Source organism: Artemia sp. Qi Xiang Cuo, chromosome 13 (assembly GCF_049724085.1).
Source record: "Artemia sp. Qi Xiang Cuo chromosome 13, ASM4972408v1, whole genome shotgun sequence".
Taxonomy (NCBI): Eukaryota; Metazoa; Arthropoda; class Branchiopoda; order Anostraca; family Artemiidae; genus Artemia; species Artemia sp. Qi Xiang Cuo.
The window spans coordinates 48,743,878-48,768,643 of record NC_142806.1 but is presented as its reverse complement, the minus strand read 5'-3'; the positions used below and the strand labels follow the sequence as shown (position 1 = coordinate 48,768,643).

Below are 24,766 nucleotides of genomic sequence, written 5' to 3'. Positions count from 1 at the left end.
TTGATCTTAAGCGCTGCCGATTGTCGGTTTCGTTTTTTGTTCTAAGTTATGGCCCTTGTCAGCTTTTCTGCATATAAGTTATTATTATTATTACTTTTATTGATTTTGTTAATATTATTACAAAATGCAGTACATTTAAAAGCTCCTCACTAAATTGAGAAGAGGTACGAGTGCTGTTCTTTAAGAGAAATAATAAAATGTTTGGGCAATTTCTGACTATAGTTGATTGTTGAATGTAATTATTATCAAGCTGGTAGCTCACGTCGCATCGTCTCAAAGATACTGTGGAGAAGGATCTTACATGCCACTCTTTAATCTTCTGGAGACGAAAACAGAAGGGGAGGGGGGGGAAGAGTTTGCAGTGGATGGTCGAGAAATAACAGGAAGTTTATTCCTTTTTGAATTTAGATATGCGGTTAATCAAGTTCTAAGATAATAAAAAGCGTGGTTTCAAACGAAAAGATCGATAAAGCCAATAGCTTCGCTTAACTGAGTAGTATTATTTGTAAAGATGGCGGATGCAGTGAAGATGTAAAAATTACTACAGCCAAGATTCAGGGTGTGGTTTTTGCAGTTTAAAAAATTTGGAAAAATAGAAGGAAAATGCTGCAAACCAAGATTGGAATACTGGAAGCTGCCGTAATGACGGTGGTCAAAAATGGTTGTGAAGCGTGGGCACTTCAGAAGACGGAGGAGGATTTGTTAGATGTTTTCCACAAACAGTGTCTGTGGATAGTTTTGGGGGTGCTAGACGTATTCCCTTCGGACAATTTCCTCAGGATTTTTTCCCTAAAAAAAATCATCCTCGTTTGGGGGGTTTTCTCTCCCCGGAAAACCCCCCATGCGGAAAATTCTCACGGAAAATTCCGCCTTAACAACCCCTCCCTGGAAAATTCTCATCGAATGTAAAATTGAAAGACCAAACCGAAAATAAGACAAATAAAAAGAATAAATGAAAGAGTATAATTACACATAAGTTATTATGAAGGAGGAGTTATGGGTCCTTGTCAAAATTGTCTAAATCTCCATGCTCCTTCTGATAGATATAGGAAGGGAAATAGGGAGGAAAGGATAAGAATTAATATTTCATCTCCCTTCATTAGTTTTAGTCTAAATAAGGATACTGCAGGGTTATAGCTCCCAACTTATTGCGTAACAATATTGTTTTCTGCGATTTTGAATGATAATATTTCTCTTTTCATATTTATTAATTAAAAAATACTTTTTCCACAAAATAAGTTTTTTCAAAGAAAAGTAAAGAACTCCATTAAACAAAAAATGAGCAAAAATAAAATCAAATAATCTACGAAGCGTGAAACTGCCGCAAATCAGCAATGAAAAATAAATGAAACCCAAAACGAACAGAAATTACAATAAATAACTGAGCAAAACTCAAAACGAGCAGAAATTAACATAAGTTGGGCTCAAAAACCCTATGCCTTCTCAAGTCCAGAACATAATTTGCACTTTACTGAAAAACGTATAAATGTTCTTACTTTTATAACTTTAATAAATCAAATAATATTAACATTTTGATTACTAAATATCAGTATATGTACATTAAACTGACAATGCACATTCATTTGTATTATTTTCAGTAAAGTGCAAATTATGTTCAGGCCTTGGGAAGGCATAGGGGTTTTAAGCCCAACTTATGTTAATTTCTGCTCGTTTCAAGTTTTACTCAGTTATTTATTGTAATTTCTGTTCGTTTTGGGTTTCATTTATTTATCATTGCTGATTTTCGGTAGTTTCATGCTTCGTAGATTATTTGATTTTATTTTTGCTCATTTTTTGTTTAATAGAGTTCTTTACTTTTCTTTGAAAAACTTATTTTGTGGAAAAGTTTTTTCATTAATTTGTGTTCGTTTTATATTGACATAGTCTTTTTCAGGGAAGAAGAAAATAATACTTTAAATCTTTTCGTTTTTTAAGACTTTATAGTTTGGTCTGCTATTTGTATGCTGGAGAAACATTTTCAGCAATTTTTAACAACATACACCCTTTTAAAAATCCGGACACAAATAGTAGTGTTTAATTTCGTTTCATACCTCCTCTAGTTGACCTGAGATGGAAAATTTTATACCATTCGCAAGAAAATCTGCTTAATTTCTTTGATAGGTTGGGTACACTTATCTTAAGGCAACAATTAGTTTTTAAAAATAAAGGAAAATGGGAGGGTGGGCATGGGAGGGGCATTAGTTGCCCTCCAATCACTTTTGATTATTAAAAAGGGCATCAGCCCTTTCTAGTTTCGATCAAATGATCCCTTTTCGAAGTTTCTAAGACAACGCTTTCAATAAAAACCTTGCCATCAGGGCATACCTTACACCCCTTGCCCTAAGGGCTGGGAGGGGGGGTTCATCCTCAAAGAACTAATTTCCAGACATTCTACTACATTGAACACAATGGATATCTGAAAATTTTCATTGGATGTGTTTAGGAGAAAGGTGTGCGTGAGAGGGTGGTTAGTTACCCTCTAATCACTTTCGACTATTAAAAAGGGCACTAGCCCTTCCAATTCCCAATTGAATGAGCCCCTTTTGAAGTTTTTACGACGACTCCAACTATAAAAACCTTATTTGCCCCTAGGGCATAACTTACAACCTTTGCCCTGGGGGCTCTGGGGGGTTTGTCATCCTCAAATACATAACTTCCAGAACTTTCAACTATGTTGAACAAAATGGATACCTCTAAACTTTGATTGAATGTGTTTGGGGAAATGGTGGGCGTGGGAGGGCGGTCAATTACTCTCCACTCACTTTCGACTATTAAAAAGGGGAATTTCAATTTCCAAACAAATGAGCCCTTTTGAAATTTCTACAACAAATTTTTATATAAACCTTATATGCCCCCAAGGCATAACTTACAACCCTTGCACCGAGGGCTCTGAGGGGGTTATCATCTTAAAAGACCTAATTTCCAGAACTTTCAACTATGTTGAACAAAATGGATATCTCAAAAATTTGATTGGATGTGTTTGGGAAAATGATGGGCGTGAGAGGGGGGTAGTTGCCCTTCAATTGCTTTCGACTATTAAAATGGCACTAGTCCCTTCAATTTCCAATTGAATGAGCCCTTTTTGATGTATTTACAACATCGTTTTCTATAAAAACCTTACATGCCCCCAGGGCATAACTTACAACCCTTGCCATGAGGGTTGTGGGGGGAAGGGTTGTTATCCTTAAAGACCTGATTTCAAAAACTTTCAACTATGTTGAATAAAATGGCTATCTAAAAATTTTGATTGGATGTGTTTGGGGAAAAGGTTGGCGTGAGAGGGGGGTTAGTTGCCCTCAAATCACTTTCGACTATTAAAAAGGACACTAGCCCTTTGAATTTCCAATCGAAAGATCTCTTTTTCAAGTTTCTACGACAAAGATTTCAATAAAACTTATATGCCTCCAGGGAATAACTTATAACCCTTGCCCTGAAGACTGTGGGGGGAGTTTTTTACTCAAAGATACAATTTCCGTAACTCTAAACTGCGTGAAACATAATGGCTATCTACAAATTTTGATTGGATTTGTTTTGGGGAGAGGTGGGCGTGAGAGGGGGCTTAGTTGCCCTCAAACCAACATTCGGCTATTAAAAAGGGGACTAGCCCTTTGAATTTCTAATCGAATGAGCCCTCTTTAAAGTTTCTACGACAAAGATTTCAATAAGAACCTTATATGCCCCCTAGGCATAACTTATAACCCTTGGCGTGAAGACTGAGGGGGGAGTGTCCATCTCAAATGTATAATTTCCTGAACTTTAAACTGCGTGGAACAAAATGGATATCTAAAAATTTAAATTAGATGTGTTTGGGGAAATGGTGGGCGTAGAAAGGGTGTTAGTTGCCTTCCAATCAGTTTTGACTTTTGAAAAGGGCTCTAGCCATTTCAATTTCCAGTCGAATGAGCCTTTTTTGAAGTTTCTACGACAACACGTTCTATAAAAACCCTATATGGCCCCAGGGCATAACTTACAACCCTTGCCCTGAGGGCAGTGAGGGAGTTCCCTCCTCAAAAACATAATTTCTATCTGGAAGTCAACTACACTGAACAAAATGGCAAGCTCAAAATTTTGATTGGATATTTTTGGGGAAATGATTGGCGTGGAAGGGGTGTTAGTTGTCTTCCAATCACTTTCGACTATAAAAAGGGCACTAGCCATTTCAATTTCCAATCGAATGAGTCTTTTCTGAAGTTTCTACGACAACGCGTTCTATAAAAACCATATATGCCCCCAGGGCATAACTTACAACCCCTGCCCAGAGGGCTGGGAGGGGGGGGGGGGTTATCATCCTCAAAGACCAAATTTTCAGAACTTAAAACTACGTTGAATAAAATGGCTATCTCAAAATTTTGATTGGATGTGTTTGGGGAAAAGGTGGGTGCGAGAGAGGGGTTAGTTGCCTTCCAATCACTTTCGACTAATGAAAAGAGCACTAGCCCTTTGAATTTCCAATCGAATGATTTTCTTTTCAAGTTTCTATGACGACACCTTCTATAAAAACCTTATATACCCCCAGGGCATAACTTACAACCCTTCCACTGAGGGCTGTGGGGGAGTGTCCTCCTCAAAAATATAATTTCTATCGGGAAATCAGGTCAGCTGAAAAATATAGCTTTCTCAAAATTTTGATTGGATGTGTTTCGGGAACTGGTTGGTGTCAAAGGAGTGTTAGTCACCTTCAGTTCAATTTTAACTATTTAAAAGAACACAAGCCACTCCAATTTCTAATTGAACGAGCCCTTTTCGAAGTTTTTATGACAACTTTTTCGATACGTGGTGCCCTGCTCTAAAGGAAAAAATAATCAATAATACATTGTGCCAACATCGTTCTTATGTGCCCTCGGGGCATAACTTAAAACCCTTGCCCCGAGGGCTGTGGGGGAGTGTCCTCCTCAAAAACATATTTTTATCTGGAAATCAACTACGCTGAACAAAACGGCTATCTCAAAATTATGATTGGATGTGTTTGGGGGAATTTTTTTTTGGGGGGGGGGTTGCTAGTTGTCTTCCAATCACTTTTGTCTATTAAAAAGGGTACTAGCCACTCCAATTTCCAATCGAATGAGCCCTTTTCAAAGTTTCTACGGTAATTCCTTCGATACAAAGTGCCCGGGTATGGAAAAAAAATAGATAAATAATACATTGTGCCAACATCGTTCTTTACTTAGGTAGCGCTATTGCGCTGCCTATGATGTACAATTTTTCAATGTTAATCATATGTATACATTGCATTTAAGCATCAGAAAACCCTCTTGTCGCGGTGGCTTCAGCCGCGTAGACGATCAAAAGTCACGCATAATTTCAATCAATATGAACAACAATTCTTTAGTAAATAATTCCATAATCGTCAAATTCTTTAGTAAAAATATTATTGAGGACTTATTCAACAAAACTACTATTCATCTAAAATGTTGGCTAAATTTTCAAATTTTTTCCTAAATAAGAACGAATGCTGAAACACAAGGACTGTTGAATTGCAATAACGTGCTTTTTCAATGCACTAAGAGCTTCAGGGTAATGAGCGAGGTGTTGAGCAATGAGCGGCCTCCCTTACATACGGAGTAATTTCTCTTCCTTTGTAGTGTTAGTGCTGCTCCTTACTTTCAGTTAAAAAAATGTTTTGTTTATTAATTTATCCCATAGTGCTTGTTTTTATATTTTATTTCTTTTAATTCTGCTTTTCGTGTTTTCGACGGCTGGGGAATGACTGGTCACAACAGGATAAGCTAAAGGTTAAAAAAAAACTGCTTGCTTATTTTAAATAAGATGTTCTGTTCATTTTATTTTGTTTATTCTGACTTCAGGTTTGACTGAAAGCTATTAAAATTAAATTAAAAAAGCGCTTCTTAAAGATACATCATACGGGAAAACCTGATGTAGCCTATGCCTAGTGGACGATACCCAATACTTTTTGTGTGAACAAAGCTTGATGACTTTTGAAAACTTCTTTACTTTAACTAGTGCTTCCTTATTTAGAATAATTAGTTCTGTCAATTTTAAATTTGCTTGGTTTTGGGTTAGAGTTTGACTCTATACTATTTAAATTGAACTAAAAATAGACTCTATGCTAATTAAACTAAATTAAAAAAAAACAAGCGTAATAAAGGTACTTCAGACAGGCAAACCTTCAGATTTGTTTTCCTTCTTTTCGTCTTTTCTGATGCATTTTCCTTCTACATAATTTGTCCTTTTCTCCATTATTTTTATTTGTCATACTTTCTCTTTGGCAGATCAACTTTTTATGTGGTTGAATTTTCCACTGAGGGATTTTTCAGGAGTGAGTTTTCTGCGGGGGAGGTGGGAATTTTCCAGGGTTGATTTTTTAGGGGGAGTTTTCTACCAAAGGAGATTTTTCAAGGACACTTTTTCGGGAAAAATTTCCTCAGGATGGAATTTTCCTCGGCGGGAATTTACCCGGGGAAAATTTTCCACAGTGGAATTTCCCACGGGAGGGAATTGTCCGGGCGAAATACGGCCAGTCAAACAGATACCAAAAACTTGCCAGTTCGACTAGTAGCATTTCAAACAGTAAGCTGTGAGAGAAATTTGGTTCTTTCCCACTTTCTAAGGTTATAGTAAGAGAAAGGTTGAGATGGCTGAGGATGTGCGCAACCCTGTGAGTCGCAAAAATTATCAAATTACACTCTTAGTTTTGCTCTAAAAAGTACACTAATATACTAAACAATGCGCTAAAAGTAGCCTACACTAATGTAAGTTAAGAATTAACATGGAAATTGCTCAGGCTATGCATGTGAGCCAGAGGAGGCCTTTGGATCCCCACCCTCTCAAGCCAAAATCTAATGATTTTTCTGTTTTTTTTTTCAATAATATATTATATTTTCCAAATAGTTTTTCTAGTATTTGTTTTTAATCAAAAACGAGTTATTAATACAAGCCCCTCCCCTGAATTAAATATTCTACATATTTGATTAAGTATATATACAGTGGGTCTTGGGCCCCTTCCGAAATAGGAAAATGATGCAGTTCCTCATAATTTTCTTAATTTTTCATGTAATTAGCCAGTTTATAATTTTTTTTCTTGTAATACCCCCCGTCCCCCTCATTTCATGTTTGAGATTTCTAAATAATTCCTGATGGAAATTTTAGTTAAAATACATATTTAATAATAGACGTTTTGCAATGGATCATGCAATTAGGTGTCTTTTACAGCAAATGTAATTTAAAAGGGGGTAAAAAGGGTTAAAAAGGGGTTCACTTTCTTTTGGTCAATGAGTTGAGCAAGGGCGTCGTTTGGAGGGGGACCAAGGTGGGGAGTTGCCCACCAATAATTTGGAGAATAAATATTATGTAGCCCATGCTCCTTGACTATCCGGTATGGACCCTCTTGCCCCCCGCCCCAATAACAATCCTTGAGATTCACTCCTGGAGCTAAGGCTAATAAGCCTTTAGGTATAAGTTCTATCTGTCAATATTTTAACTTCTTATGTCTGCTAAAATTATGCAAAATCAAGTTCTGTTAACTATTTTCGAACTAGGTGTGACTTCTTTCCCAAGCAAACTGGTAACTCCAAATCCAGGGGGCCAAGACCCCTAGCAAAATATTTAATAGATGATTTATCACACTTCTCACCGTACCAGGATTATTCTAATCCCAGCCCTCCCTGCCCCCCCTCCCATAAAAAACACAACCCTTACGTATGTAGAACATATCCGATTTTCCGTTAGGTTAACTGATCCTCTTTTTATCACTGCTTCTTAGTACATAACCCTGTGATTTCAAGTGTAGTCCTCCCTGGAGGAGCAAAATTTAAGTTAGGTTTTGTAACTTTTCAACTTGTTGTTATGTTTCTCCGTAAGCTACTTCCAGTAAATTTCTTATGATGGCTGTTTCAAGATTCAACATTTTCTATTTGGTAACTGTGTAGTTTATCCCCTCTTATGGAATAGAATGTTATAATATAAAAATCCCGAGTTAAACAATACATTAGATAAAATTTTAGTTAATTATATTAAGAAAATTTTTATTTATTAGATTCTCATGGTCGCTTTTATATTAACAACAACTCAGCCCGTTGCCGTAGCTGGTTTAAAAGGGAAATCAGGACTAGTTTCTCATCAAAAGTTGGCTTACAATGGTAAGGAATGCCAATTAAAAAAGAAGAAGAAAAACAACGAATAACTAAAAAAAAACCTTTGTGCAGAGCCTTGAGGTATATTGAGGCATTACATGGATGAGGCTTAATTGCAGCTCAACTAAAAGGGAATATAGAAGTCCAATAAACGTAAAGTTTCTGAATGTAATTAAGTAAGAATGCTGTTATTGCTGTATTTAATTGAATAAAGGAAGAATTGTGTTCTTTTATTGTCAAGAAACAACAAATAATGGACATCAGTGATGTCGCTTTTCTTTTTTATGTTTTTTTACAATATTTTTTTTTTAATTTGAAGATGTTGTACAGGTACATTGAGTGGGAAGTTTTTTCCTCCGAGCCTGGTAATGGCTCTCGGATGCCCCGAAAGTATGTATATATAATATAAATATATATATATATATATATATATATATATATATATATATATATATATATATATATATATATATATATATATATATATATATATATATATATATATATATATATATATATATATATATATATATATATATATATTTTATATATATATATATATATATATATATATATATATATATATATATATATATATATATATATATATATATATATATATATATATATATATATATATATATATATATATATATATATATATATATATATATATATATATATATATATATATATATATATCAGTTTTCATTCAGCACTCGTCTGATGAATATCACCTCGGGGAGGATAGCTTGCAAGTGAAAAACGAAATAGAATATAGACTCTTGTGATAATATCTCTGGACTGTTATTTATATATGATAATTGATCGCGATTTGGATCACTGAAGCAGGAATACGTAAGCAGTGTGTATATGTCTTGAAATTTAAATCTGCAATTGAGGGTTTTTACTTATATATTTTTCCTTCGGAAAACCTTGAAACCAGATACTTAACTATGCAATTGATATTTAATGTGACAATTCAGAAATAAGTATGGATCATTTCTCTGAATGAAAATCTTGTTTCATTCAGCGTTGCTTACAAGTGAAACACGAAATAGATTTTAAACTCTTATTATAATATCTCTGGTCTCTTGTTTATATATGATTATTGATCGTGATTTGGATTACTGAAGCAGGAGTACGTAAGCAGTGTGTGGGAGGATTAAAATTTTTGAAAAATGAATAACTCAAACGGAGCGACTATAGCCTTAACTGAGGCTATGCCTGAGGGTACAACCAGTGCTCAGTTTTTACGGGAAATTAATTTCAAGCTAGATCTGATACCATGATTATTTGAGGCTACTGAAAAGACTTTGCCGTACGTTTTAGTGAAGGTTACATCAGTTGAAAGCCAGTTTTCTTCTTTGAACCAAAAACTATCTGAAAATGTCAAAGCTTGTGAAGAGATGAAAAGAGAAATTGAGATGCCTCGGAAGAATTTACGAGCAGCTACCATGCGGGCTGACGCATTTGATGAAGAACTGAGAAGATGTAATGTTGTCCTATATAACTTCGAACCTATTAATCCTGCTATATATACACTGAAGCAAGAAATAAATATGGTTCTTTATAAGTTTATACTAGACTTAAATCTGAACCGTTGTGACGTCAAAGACGTGTTCAGAATGCGTGCGGGACCAGTCTTATTGAAGATGAACTCTGTTGAATTTCTCGGGATAATTCTTAAGTCTAGTCCCCTTTTGAAGAGGAATGGTTGTCGGCTGCCCCTGATTATAGTGCCAGGCAAAGCGAAGCCCGTAAAAACCTTAAACCGGTCTTAGAGTACGCTTTGTCAAAACACCACCAAGCTAGGCTTAGGGGTGAAAAGTTATACATCGACGGCAGAGTGTTTGTTTATGACTTTCCTTCGGAATGTGTTAAGGAAGTAAGATAAGATAAGATTTATTCATAATCAATTAATCATACAAGAAAATACATTGTGCTAATCCCCCAAAGGCTCCTAGGCCTGTAATAGAGGGGGAATACATACCGTTTAAATCAAACTTTAAATCAATAGAAAAACATTAAAATAGGCCTACATTGAATAATCCAATCAATACATACAATCCAATCACAACACTCCTAATCCCCTTCGAAAGGCTCCATGGCCAGGGATACAAGGGGGAATGAGAAAAAAAAATACAATAAATCCAAACAACCATAAAAAATAAATCAATCGCCAAACAACATATAAAATTAAAAAGAAACCATACCTGAGGCCTGGGAGTAATAGCGCAGATAACACCACCAAAAAACAAAACAAAACATTCCGGGGACATCAACACCAAAAAAAAAAAAAAAAAAAAAAAAAAAAATTCTATTTGATTCTTAACTAAATGGTCCTTAAGAATCCTCTTGAAAGTGCCAAACGAGTGGTATTTCTGTACTGAAGAAGGCAGGGAGTTCCAAACCTGATGACAAGCGATGAGGGGATTGAAATCTGACCGCACAGTGGGAGTAGGAGGAATGCAGATATTATGTGACGAACGAAGGTTGTTATATGGAGCTGAATCAGAAATAAACTGAGGAGTTTCTTGAAGAGATTTTGGAAGATTGCCATGAAACTGATGAAAAACAAAAGAAGCACGAGACAGAATGTAGATAGACCGTAGATTTAGAAGCGGTCTTGGTGAAGAACGGTTGGTGTCCATAACCAGACGCCGTGTTTTGTTATACATGACAGAAAGCGACCGCAGTGTAGAAGGAAAAGTAGACATCCATACTATGGGGCAATATGAGAAATATGACTGGACAAGGCAGAAAAAAAAGCTTCAGAATAGATCCAGGAAACGTGTGTTTGAGTTTTCGAATGACACCCAAACTCCGTGAAACCTTAACCCTAATCATGGCTATATGGTGTCTAAACGAAAGGTTCTCATCAAGCAGGATACCAAGATACCGGACCAACCGATTCTGTGGTCTACACAAGGGGCACCTGAAGCTGTGTCAGTTGAAGGAAAGCTACACCAATTCGAGAAAAAATAAGAAAATGTGACTTGGCAACATTCAAGGCCAAGTAATTCGCCTCAAACAATGAAACTACTCTCTCAAATATTGCCACCAGATTAGACCTGATATCACATTCTGTCTAGTCCCAAAAGTACTGTCGTCAGCAAAAGCAACGAGATAATCTTCATTAGAAGTAGCATTGGGACACGAAGGAACATCCGAATGACAAAAATTGCAGCATACTAGAGGACTGGTGTTCTTGACTGCTGAAATCAGATCATTGACGTAAATCAGAAATAAAACGGGGCCAAGAACAGATCCCTGGGGGACGCCATATTCTACTTCAGAAGGGCTCCGGAAAAGCGTATCAATTGAAATAAGTCTACCACAAAGATATGATTCAAATCAAGAGAAAACATTTGATCTTATACCAATATGCGATAATTTCCAAAGGAGGATTGGATGAGTCAAAGAATCAAAAGCTTTACGAACATCCAAAAATAAAGCTGCCGGGATAAGACCAAAATCTATTGCCGAATGAATGAAATTCAAAAGAGATGCGCAAGCATGCTCTGTAGAGTGATTTGCTCGGAATCCGAACTGGAAATCATGGAAAAAATTTTCGACATCCAGAAAACTAAGAAGCCTGGATAGCATAGCCTTCTCAAAAATTTTGCTGAAAACAGATAGAAGAGAAATTGGCCTATAATTAGCAGGATCACACCGGGACCCACCTTTATACAGCACTATAACCTTAGCTCGCTTGAGTGATTCAGGGAAAATTCCTTTCTCGAAAGACAGATTGACAAGCTTAGTCAATGGTGACAGAATAGCAGGAAGAACGGCACGGAACACCCTTGTAGGAATTCTGTCTGGCCCTGAAGACGATGAACCTTTAAGTGCATTTATTATCCGAGCTACCTCAAACTCAGAAACAGGGTTCAAGACCATTAACTTTAAACATGGGGGTCCAAGATAGGCTCTGAAATCGCAACGAGGAGTTGTAGAGCTCACAGAGGAAGCAGTCGTCTTTCCTATATTAGCAAAATAAGAAGTAAGCTCTAGCTGAACATTTTCTTCTCCTTGGACAATTTTACCATCAACTATCAGCGTTGTTGGAACTGAAGGCGGAAGGGGAGTAGGTTTAAGCACAGAATTAATAATTTCCCATGTCTTCCCAACATCCTTTCCACACTCAGAAAATTTCCTGTGATAATACTGAGACTTGGCCATCCGACACATAGAATTAAATATACTCCTATAGGCCTTGAACCGCTGATGATGAGAAGCAGATGACGAAGCCCTGTATAGCTTCCACAGATAATTTTTCCTGTTCCAGCTTTTATGGAGAACTGGAGTCATCCACAGATTCAGCAGTACTATCCTTTTCGAGGTATGAGGCACTGGATTCTGGTGGCAAACTCCTAGGATACCTTCTTTTACTGAATCATAAAAGAAATCAAAAGAGCGGTTAAAATCCGATTCAGAATCCAAACTATCCCATGGCTGATCAGTCAAACGAGATTTAAGTAGACTGATTTCACTGACACCAAAGCGGAAAAATGGGAGATTAGATGGCGAAGCTTTACACTGCGATCGATTAGCAGTCCTATATCGTGAAATAGCAGGGAAATGATCAGAAATATCACTAACCATCACCGAATTATCTAAGACATCTAGTGACGAAAAAATATTATCAATAAGTGATGCATGCATCTCAGTAACTCAGGTTGGTATACAAACTGAAGGTAGAGTTCCCGCAGAAAGCATCATTGACAAAAAATCTGCAACCGAAGCAGAATTTTGATCCAGCAGGTTAAGGTTGAAATCCCCCATAAGGATTAGTTCGCAGGGATGCTTTTGGACTAAGTCCAAACCCTCTTCCAGAATTTTCATAAACGAAGGAATAGATCCACTAGGGGATCTAGTGAATCTATAGTGGATCCAGTGGATCCCGGATGATCAAAATCGTGTTGATGCCCGTAATGTTGCAAGAAAGGACTCTAGATCTGGTGGCGGAAGAGCTAACTACAGAGGTCAGTCGAGGAGAATCAGAGCTGCCTCATCAAGAAATTATTATAGACCTTTCATACTCACCTGATGAGCTAGAAACGCCCTTTGTTCTGCCGACACCTGACCAGCTTGTTCAAAGTAAATAGGGACAGTGTGGTCATGTTCACCCTATGCGAGTAATCACATGGAATGTCCAGGGTGTGAGAAATAAGGTTGAACAAGTACTGAAGGACCTAGGTGGTGTTGATATTATTTCTCTTGTGGAGTCGTGGCATAGTGACGATACAGTGCTTTATTTTGAAGGATACTGGGTAGAAAATGTGGCTCGTAAACCAGCAAAGAATATGAGATATTATGGAGGTATTTTGTTGTTAATTAAGCAGGGTCGTTTCTGTAAACATTCTCGAATTTCTAGTGTATCGGAGAATATTATATGGGATCGGATTCAGCTTGCTAGTGGTAGAAGTTTGATTTTAAGTGCCATGTATATTGCCCCCCAGAATAGTTCGTATGTAGTAGAAATGACATGGGATTTATTAGAGGAGGAGTTTAGGCAATTGCGATCACGTTTTGATAAGGATTATTTTTTGGTGGTGGGAGACTTTAATGCTTATACGGGAATATGCAAGGAGATTAATCAAGTTTCATTTGTTGATACGCCGGACCTGATACCTGATATTTATAATACATCTAGAAGGAGCAAAGATATTGAAAGAAGGGTTAATTGTTGGGGTAAAAGGCTTCTGGAACTGTGTTCAGACAATGCATTAGTGACTGGAAATGGAAGATTTGGGAAGGATGGGGAAGAGGGTGACTTTACCTGTCTTTCGGGGACAAACCCTAGTGTAATTGATTATGTTTTAGTTGGTATTGAACTTGTGGCCCTGACAGTTGATGTTGAGGTTCTTAGGGTCGTAGGCTCTGACCACTTACCAGTTGAGATTAAGCTTTGCCTTGGAAGACGAGTTCCAAGGAATAAAAAAGGTGATAGTCCTACTAGCAGGGTTACAAAGGATCTTTGTTTTTCAGGAAAGTTTTTAAAGAGTGAATGGAGTAAAGAGGAGCTGGAGTTGATAAATGAGGACTTTTTAAGGCCTGAAATAATTGAGACAGTTGAGCGTCTGAATGATCAAATCAGAGACATGGATGAAATTTTGGAAAGATTTGGGTTTTGTGATTTATGAGTGTGCTCGTGTGTCAGAGAAACCAAATATGAAAAGGAAAAATAGTTTTTTTTATTGTGAATGTAGTTCTTTTAAAAATGAGCTGGAGGAGTTACTAGGTTGGGTAAATGCTTGCTATGTAGAGGAAGAAAGGCATAGCTTGTTTCTACGGTTTAAAGAAAGGAGAAGGGAATATAAGAGGCTAAAACGGAGGAAAGAACGATAGAAAATTAAAGAGGAACAGAAAGAGATAGAGAAGGCTTATATGGTAGGGGATACAAAGCAATTTTGGTCAGGAATAAGGCAGGAGAATGGACGACGTAAAGGCCAATCACAAATCCCTGAAGCTGATAGTTCTGCTAGTTTTCTTGACAGTATAGATGAAGATTCTTGTGTCCTTGATAGTGAAGATTCAGGGACTGCTCCGACATTTCCGCTGAAAGGAAAATTTTATGAGTTAGTGACGGAGGTAACCTCAGATGAAGTTAGGAATGTAGTTAAGAAGATGAAGGGAGGATCAGGGTCAGGAATAGATGGTACACCAGCAGTTTTGTTGAAGAGGTTTCTTTTTTTTTTTTTTGCTAGTTTTAGTGAATATTTTTAATAGAATTATAAATAGTGGCGTATGGCCTTCCCTATGGAAAGTATCGATTATGGTCCCTCTATTTAAGAAAGGTAGTCCTAGTGATCATGATAGCTATAGGTTGATAACATTAGCACCTGCACTTGGTCAAATTTTAGAAATGATTTTCGACAATCCGTTGAATGAATGGTTGGAGGGTTATGGGGTAATTAAAGAGGAGCTGGGGGGTTTCAGGAAAGGGTATAGTACGTCGGATATAGCATTTGTGTTAAGTGCACTGATAGAGAAGTATGGATCAGGTAGAAAACTGCTGTATTTTGCGTTTCTAGACTTAAGAAAGGCATTCGACAATGTAGATAGAGCTCTCCTTGGAAAGTGTTTAAGAGATGTAGGTCTACCTTTAAGTTTAATTCGTTTATTTGTAGGTATGTATTCTGGGACTAAGTCTATGGTCAGGGTTGCAGGTTCGGGATTTTCCAGGTTATTTGACCTCAAGAAAGGAGTTAAGCAGGGCCGAGCCATGTCCCCGAGACTTTTGGGTTTGTTTTTTAATGATATGGTGGCGTTTCTTGAAAAAAAATGGGCTCCAAAGTTATGTCTTGGAAAAACTAATTTATCAGTGCTATTGTTTGCGGATGACACTGCAGTGGTGGCGAAGTTGGCAAAGGAGCTTCAGAGAAATATGACTGGACAAGGCAGAAAAAAGAAGCTTCAGAATAGATCCAGGAAAGGTGTGTTTGAGTTTTCGAATGACACCCAAACTCTGTGAGACCTTAACCCTAATCATGACTATATGGTGTCTAAACGAAAGGTTCTCATCAAGCAGGATACCAAGAAACCGGACGAACCGATTCTTTGGTCTACACAAGGAGCCTTGTGACACCTGAAGCTGTGTCAGTTGAGGAAAAGCTACACCAATTCGAGAAAAAATAAGAAAATGTGACTTGGCAACATTCAAGGCCAAGTAATTCGCCTCAAACCATGAAACTACTCTCTCAAATATTGCCACCAGATTAGACCTGATATCACATTCTGTCTAGTCCCAAAAGTACTGTCGTCAGCAAAAGCAACGAGGCAATCTTCATTAGAAGTAGCATTGGGACACGAAGGAACATCCGAATGACAAAAATTGCAGCATACTAGAGGACTGGTGTTCTTGACTGCTGAAATCAGATCATTGACGTAAATCAGAAATAAAACGGGGCCAAGAACAGATCCCTGGGGGACGCCATATTCTACTTCAGAAGGGCTCCGGAAAAGCGTATCAATTGAAATAAGTCTACCACAAAGATATGATTCAAAACAAGAGAAAACATTTGATCTTATACCAATATCCGATAATTTCCAAAGAAGGATGGGATGAGTCAAAGAATCAAAAGCTTTACGAACATCCAAAAATAAAGCTGCCGGGATAAGACCAAAATCTATTGCCGAATGAATGAAATTCAAAAGAGATGCGCAAGCATGCTCTGTAGAGGGATTCGCTCGGAATCCGAACTGGAAATCATGGAAAAAATTTTCGACATCCAGAAAACTAAGAAGCCTGGATAGCATAGCCTTCTCAAAAATTTTGCTGAAAACAGATAGAAGAGAAATTGGCCTATAATTAGCAGGATCACTCCGGGACCCACCTTTATACAGCACTATAACCTTAGCTCGCTTGATGTGATTCAGGGAAAATTCCTTTCTCGAAAGACAGATTGACAAGCTTAGTCAATGGTGACAGAATAGCAGGAAGAACGGCACGGAACACCCTTGTAGGAATTCTGTCTGGCCCTGAAGACGATGAACCTTTAAGTGCATTTATTATCCGAGCTACCTCAAACTCAGAAACAGGGTTCAAGACCATTAACTTTAAACATGGGGGTTCAAGATAGGCTCTGAAATCGCAACGAGGAGTTGTAGAGCTCACAGAGGAAGCAGTCGTCTTTCCTATATTAGCAAAATAAGACGTAAGCTCTAGCTGAACATTTTCTTCTCCTTGGACAATTTTACCATCAACTATCAGCATTGTTGGAACTGAAGGCGGAGGGGGAGTAGGTTTAAGTACAGAATTAATAATTTTCCATGTCTTCCCAACATCCTTTCCACACTCAGAAAATTTCCTGTGATAATACTGAGACTTGGCCATCCGACACATAGAATTAAATATACTCCTATAGGCCTTGAACCGCTGATGATGAGAAGCAGATGACGAAGCCCTGTATAGCTTCCACAGATAATTTTTCCTGTTCCAGCTTTTATGGAGACCTGGAGTCATCGACAGGTTCAGAAATCCTATCCTTATCGAAGTATTAGGTATTACATTCTGGCGGCAGACTTATAGGATACCTTCATTTGCGAGATCATAAAATACATCAAAAGATCAGTTAAAATCCGAATCAGAATTAAAACTATCGAATGGTTGATCAGTCAAACGAGATTTAATTAGACTGATTTCACTGACACCAAAGCGGAAAAATGGGAGATTAGATGGCGAAGCTTTACACTGCGATCGATTAGCAGTCCTATATCGTGAAATAGCAGGGAAATGATCAGAAATATCACTAATCATCACCGAATTATCTAAGACATCTAGTGACGAAAAAATATTATCAATAAGTGATGCATGCATCTCAGTAACTCAGGTTGGTATACAAACTGAAGGTAGAGTTCCCGCAGAAAGCATCATTGACAAAAAATCTGCAACCGAAGCAGAATTTTGATCCAGCAGGTTAAGGTTGAAATCCCCCATAAGGATTAGTTCGCAGGGATGCTTTTGGACTAAGTCCAAACCCTCTTCCAGAATTTTCATAAACGAAGGAATAGATCCACTAGGGGATCTAGTGAATCTATAGTGGATCCAGTGGATCCCGGATGATCAAAATCGTATTGATGCCCGTAATGTTGCAAGAAAGGACTCTAGATCTGGCGGCAGAAGAGCTAACTACAGAGGTTAGTCGAGGAGCACCAGAGCTGCGTCATCAAAAGATTATTATAGACTTTCTTATTTACCTGATGAGCTAGAAACACCCTTTGTCCTGCCGACACATGACCAGCTTGTTCTAAGGGAGTAGGGACAGCGTGGTCATGTTCACCCTATGCGGGTAATCACATGGAATGTCCAGGGTATGAGAAATAAGGTTGAACAAGTACTGAAGGACCTAGGGGGTGTTGATGTTATTGCTCATTTGGAGTCGTGGCATAGTGGCGATACAGTGCCTTATTTTGAAGGATACTGTATAGGGAATGTTGCGCGTAAACCAGCAAAGAATGTGAGATATTATGGAAGTAAATTGTTGTCAATTCAGCAAGGCTATTTCCGTGAATATTCACTAATTTCTTGTTTCTTGAAACTTATCTCAAGGCAATGGATGCCTCTAGCTAGTAATAAAAGTTTGACTTATCGTGCCGTATATGTTGCCCCCCAGAATAGTTAGCATGTAGCACAAGTGGCACAGAATTTACTAGAGGAGGAGCATAGGCAATTTTGAACTCATTTTGATAATGATTTTTTTATTGTGGTGGGTGACTTTAATGCTTATACGGGAATATATAAGAAGAGTAATCAAGTTTCATTTGTTGATGCACCGAATCTCATACCTGTTATCTATAAGACATCCAGAAGGAGCAAAGATATTGAAAAAAAGGTTGACTGTTGTGGTAAACGGCTTCTGGAATTGTCTTCAGGTAATGTGTTAGTGACTGGAAACGGGGAATTTGGGAAGGAAAGGGAGGAGGGTCAGTTTACCTGTATGTCGGTGAAAAACCTTTGCGTAATTGATTATATTTAGGTTTGTATTAAACTCCTGAGCCTGAAAGTCGAAGTATAGGTTCTTAAGGTCGTAGGCCGTAACCCCTTACCGGTTTACATCAAGCTTTGCTTTAGAAGAGGAGTTCCCAGGAATACAAAAGGAGATAGTCCTACTAGAAGGGTAACAAAGGCTCTTTGTTTTTCAGGCAAGTTTTTAAAATGTGAATGGAGTAAAGGGGAGCTGGAGGTGATGAAAGAGGGGTTTTTGAGGCATCAAATAATTGAGACAGTTGATAGTCGGAATGAACAAACCAGAGACATGGATGAAATTTTGGAAGATTTAGGTTTTGTGATCTACGTGTGAACTCGTTTGTTAGAGAAACCCAATATAAAAACGAAAAATTGTTTTTTTTATGATGAATGTAGTTCTTTTAAAAAAGAGTTGGAGGGGTTACTAGATTGGGTAAATTCTTACTTTGTAGAGGAAGAAAGGCAGAGTTTGTTTCTATGGTTTAAAGAAAGGAGAAGGGAATTTAATAGGCTATAACGGAGGAAAAAACGATAGAACATTAGAGAGGAACAGAAAGAGGTAGAGAAGGCTTATACGGTAGGGGATACAAAGCAATTTTGGGCAGGAAGAATGCAGGAGAATAGACAAGGAAAAGGCCAATTACATATCCTTGAAGCTGAAAGTTCTGCTAGTTTTCTTGACAGTATAGATGAAGATTCTAGTGTCCTTGATAGTGAAGATTCAGGGACTGCTCCGACATTTCTGATGAAAGGAAAATATTATGAGTTAGTGACGGAGGTAACCTCAGATGAAGTTAGGAAAGTAGTTAAGGAGATGAAGGGAGGATCAGGGCCAGGAATCGATGGTATACCAGCAGTTTTGTTAAAGAGGTTTCTTGATGTTTTTTTACTAGTTTTAGTGAGTAGTTTTAATAGAATTATAAGTAGTGGTGTATGGCATTCCCTATGGAAATTATCGATTATAGCACCTCAATTTAAGAAAGGTAGTCATAGTGATCATGGTAGCAATAAGTTTATAGTATTAGCGCCTACACTTAGTAAAACTTTAGAAAAGATTTTGGACAATCGGTTGAATGAAAGGTTGGAGGGCTATGGGGTGATTAAAGCGGAGCATAGGTGTTTCAGGAAAGATTACAGTGCGTTTGATGTATCATTTGTGCTAATTACACTGACAGAGAAGTATAGATTAGGTAGAAATAAGCTGTATTTTGTGTTTCTAGACTCAAGAAAGGCATTCAACAATGTAGATAGAGCTCCCCTTGAAAAGTGTTTAAGAAATGAAGGTCTAACTTTAAGTTTAATTCGTTTATTTGTAGGTATGTATTCTTGGACTAAGTCTATGGTCAGGGTTGCAGGTTCGGGATTTTCGAGGCTATTTGACGTTAAGAAAGGAGTGAAGCAGGGCAGCGCCATTTCCTCCAGACTGTTCGGTTTGTTTTTGAATGATATGGTGGAGTTTTTGGAAAAAAAATGGGCTCCAAAGCTGTGTCTTGGAAAAATTAATTTTTCGGTGTTATTATTTGCGGATGACACTGCATTGGTGGCGAAGTCGGCAAGGGAGTTTCAGAGAAATATGACTGGACAAGGCAGAAAAAAAGAAGCTTCAGAATAGATCCAGGAAAGGTGTGTTTGAGTTTTCGAATGACACCCAAACTCTGTGAGACCTTAACCCTAATCATGGCTATATGGTGTCTAAACGAAAGGTTCTCATCAAGCAGGATACCAAGGAACCGGACCAACCGATTCTTTGGTCTACACAAGGAGCCTTGTGACACCTGAAGCTGTGTCAGTTGAGGAAAAGCTACACCAATTCGAGAAAAAATAAGAAAATGTGACTTGGCAACATTCAAGGCCAAGTAATTCGCCTCAAACCATGAAACTACTCTCTCAAATATTGCCACCAGATTAGACCTGATATCACATTCTGTCTAGTCCCAAAAGTACTGTCGTCAGCAAAAGCAACGAGGCAATCTTCATTAGAAGTAGCATTGGGACACGAAGGAACATCCGAATGACAAAAATTGCAGCATACTAGAGGACTGGTGTTCTTGACTGCTGAAATCAGATCATTGACGTAAATCAGAAATAAAACGGGGCCAAGAACAGATCCCTGGGGGACGCCATATTCTACTTCAGAAGGGCTCCGGAAAAGCGTATCAATTGAAATAAGTCTACCAGAAAGATATGATTCAAATCAAGAGAAAACATTTGATCTTATACCAATATGCGATAATTTCCAAAGGAGAATCTGGATGAGTCAAAGAATCAAAAGCTTTACGAACATCCAAAAAATAAAGCTGCCGGGATAAGACCAAAATCTATTGCCGAATGAATGAAATTCAAAAGAGATGCGCAAGCATGCTCTGTAGAGTGATTTGCTCGGAATCCGAACTGGAAATCATGGAAAAAATTTTCGACATCCAGAAAACTAAGAAGCCTGGATAGCATAGCCTTCTCAAAAATTTTGCTGAAAACAGATAGAAGAGAAATTGGCCTATAATTAGCAGGATCACACGAGGACCCACCTTTGTACATCACTATAACCTTAGCTCGCTTGTGTTATTGAGGGAAAATTCCTTTCTCGAAAGACAGATTGACAAGCTTAGTCAATGGTGACAGAATAGCAGGAAGAACGGCACGGAACACCCTTGTAGGAATTCTGTCTGGCCCTGAAGACGATGAACCTTTAAGTGCATTTATTATCCGAGCTACCTCAAACTCTAGAAACAGGGTTCAAGACCATTAACTTTAAACAAGGGGTCCAAGATAGGCTCTGAAGTCGCAACGAGGAGTTGTAGAGCTCACAGATGAAGCAGTCGTCTTTCCTATATTAGCAAAATAAGACATAAGCTCTAGCTCAACATTTTCTTCCCCTTGGAAAATTTTAGCATCGAATAACAGCATTGGTGAAACTAAGGGTGGAGGGGGAGTAGGTTTAAGTACAGAATTAATAATTTCCCATGTCTTCCCAACATCCTTTCCACACTCAGAAAATTTCCTGTGATAATACTAAGACTTGGCCTGCCGACACAGAGAATTAAATATACTCCTATAGGCCTTGAACCGCTGATGATGAGAAGCAGATGACGAAGCCCTGTATAGCTTCCACAGATAATTTTTCCTTTTCCAGCTTTTATGGAGACATGGAGTCATCCACAGATTCAGAAGTCTTATCTTTATCGAGGTATTAGGTATTGCATTCCGGTGGCAGACTTATAGGATACATTCTTTTGCGAGATCATATAAGACATCAAAAGATTGGTTAAAATCCGATTCAGAATCAAAACTATCGAATGGTTGATCAGTCAAACGAGATTTAAGTAGACTGATTTCACTGACACCAAAGCGGAAAAATGGGAGATTAGATGGCGAAGCTTTACGCTGCGATCGTTTAGCAGTCCTATATCGTGAAATAGCAGGGAAATGATCAGAAATATCACTAACCATCACCGAATTATCTCAGACATCTAGTGACGAAAAAATATTATCAATAAGTGATGCATGCATCTCAGTAACTCAGGTTGGTATACAAACTGAAGGTAGAGTTCCCGCAGAAAGCATCATTGACAAAAAATCTGCAACCGAAGCAGAATTCTTGATCCAGCAGGTTAAGGTTGAAATTCCCCATAAGGATTAGTTCGCAGGGATGCTTTTGGACTAAGTCCAAACCCTCTTCCAGAATTTTCATAAACGAAGGAATAGATCCACTAGGGGATCTAGTGGATCTATAGTGGATCCAGTGGATCCCGGATGATCAAAATCGTATTGATGCCCGTAATGTTGCAAGAAAGGACTCTAGATCTGGCGGCAGAAGAGCTAACTACAGAGGTTAGTCGAGGAGCACCAGAGCTGCGTCATCAAAAGATTATTACAGACTTTCTTATTTACCTGATGAGCTAGAAACACCCTTTGTCCTGCCGACACATGACTAGCTTGTTCTAAGGGAGTAGGGACAGCGTGGTCATATTCAGCCTATGCGGGAACTCACATGGACTGTCCAGGGTATGAGAAATGAGGTTGAACAAGTACTGAAGGTCCTAGATGGTGTTGATGTTATTGCTCATTTGGAGTCGCGGCATAGTGGCGATACAGTGCCTTATTCTGAAGGATGCTGGGTAGGAAATCTGGCACGGAAACCAGCAAAGAATATGAGATATTATGCAAGTAATTTGTTTGTTAATTCAGCAGGATTATTTCCGTGAACATTCTCGAATTCCTAGTGTCTTGAAAATTGTCACAAGGCATTGGATTCCTCTAGCTAGTGATAAAAGTTTGATTTATGGTGCCGTATATGGTGCCCCCCCAGAATAGTTCGCATGTAGTACAAGTGGCACAGAATTTACTAGAGGAGGAGCATAAGCAATTTTTAACTCATTTTAATAATGATTTTTTTATTGTGGTGGGGGACTCCAATGCTTATATGGGGATATATAAGAAGATTAATCAAGTTTCATTTGTTGATGCACTGGATCTCATACCTGTTATCTACAAGACATATAGAAGGAGCAAAGATATTGAAAAAAAGGTTGACTGTTGGGGTAAACCGGTTCTGGAATTGTCTTCAGGTAATGTGTTAGCGACTGGAAACGGAGAATTCGGGAAGGAAAGAGAGGAGGGTGAGATGGCCTGTATGTCGGTGAAAAACCCTAGAGTAATTGTTATATTTAGGTTTGTAATAAGCTCCTGACCCTGAAAGTCGAAGTATAGGTTCTTAAGATCGTAGGTCGTAACCCTTTACCGGTTTACATTAAGGTTTGCTTTGGAAGAGGAGTTCCCAGGAACACAAAACATGATAGTCCTGGAAGATGAATTGCAAATGATATTTGGTTTACAGAGAAGGTTTAAAAGAGTGAATGAAGCACAGGGGATCTTAAGTCGACAAATGAGGAGTTTTTGAGGCCTGAAATAATGGAGACAGTTTAGAGTGGGTACGAAGAAACAAAAGATATAAATGAAGTTTTAAAAGAATTGGGTTGTGTAATCTATGACCGTACTCGTTTGTTAGAGAAACAATATATAAAAAGGAAAAATAGTTTTTTTGATGATGAATGCTGTTCTTTTAAAAAAAAGTTGGAGGGGTTACTAGATTGGGTAAATTCTTACTTTATAGAGGAAGAAAGGCAGAGTTTGTTTCTATGGTTTAAAGAAAGGAGAAGGGAATTTAATAGGCTAAAACGGAGGAAAAAACGATAGAACATTAGAGAGGAACAGAAAGAGATAGAGAAGGCTTAAATGGTAGGGGATACAAAGCAATTTTGGGCAGGAAGAATGCAGGAGAATAGACAAGGAAAAGGCCAATCAGATATCCTTGAAGTTGAAAGTTCGGCTAGTTTTCTTGACAGTATAGATGGAGATTCTTGTGTCCTTGATAGTGAAGATTCAGGTGCTGTTCCGCCATTTCTGATGAAAGAAAAAGATTATGATCTTCTGACCGAGGTATCCTTCGAAGAAGTTAGATATGTAATTAAGGAGATGAAGGGAGGATCAGAGCCAGGAATAGTGGTACACCAGCAGTTTTGTTAAAGAGGTTCCTTGGTGTTTTTTTGCTAGTTTTAGTGGATTATTTTAATATAATTGTAAGTAGTGATGTATGACATTCCCTATGGAAAGTATCGATTATGGTACCTCTATTTAAAAAAGATATTCATAGTGATCAAGGTAGCAATAGTTTGATAGTATTAGCACCAATACGTTTTAAAACTTAAGAAAAGATTTTAGATAATCGGTTGAATGAAGGGTTGGAGGGCTATGGGGTGATTAAAGAGGAGCAGTGGGGTTTCAGGAAAGGGTACAGCACATCGGAGAGATCATTTGGGTTAAGCGCTCTGATAAAGAAATACGGATCAGGTAGAAAAAAGCTATATGTTGCGTTTCTAGACTCAAAAAAGACATTCGACAATGTAGATAGAATTCCCCTTGAAAAGGATTTAAGAAATATGGGTCTACCTTCAGGTTTCATTCTTTTATTTTTGGGTATGTATTCTGGGACTAAGTTTATGGTCAGGGTTGTAGGTTCGGGATTTTCCATGTTATTTGACGTTAAGAAAGGAGTGGAGCAGGGCAGCGCCATGTCCCCAATACTCTTCGGTTTGTTTTTTAATGATATGGTGGAGTTTCGGGAAAAAGTGGGCTCCTAAGGTGTGTCTTGGAAAAATAAATTTTTTGGTGTTATTATTTACGGATGACACTGCACTGGTGGCGA

The 24,766-nt window shown here is 37.9% G+C and overlaps 1 protein-coding gene across 1 annotated transcript in view; it reads right to left on the bottom strand.

The window, feature by feature from the left end:
• bma (SCY1-like protein bma) overlaps positions 1-24,766 on the bottom strand; it is a 431,463-nt gene that overhangs the window by 56,156 nt on the left and 350,541 nt on the right. The gene's annotated exons all lie outside the window — the stretch shown is intronic.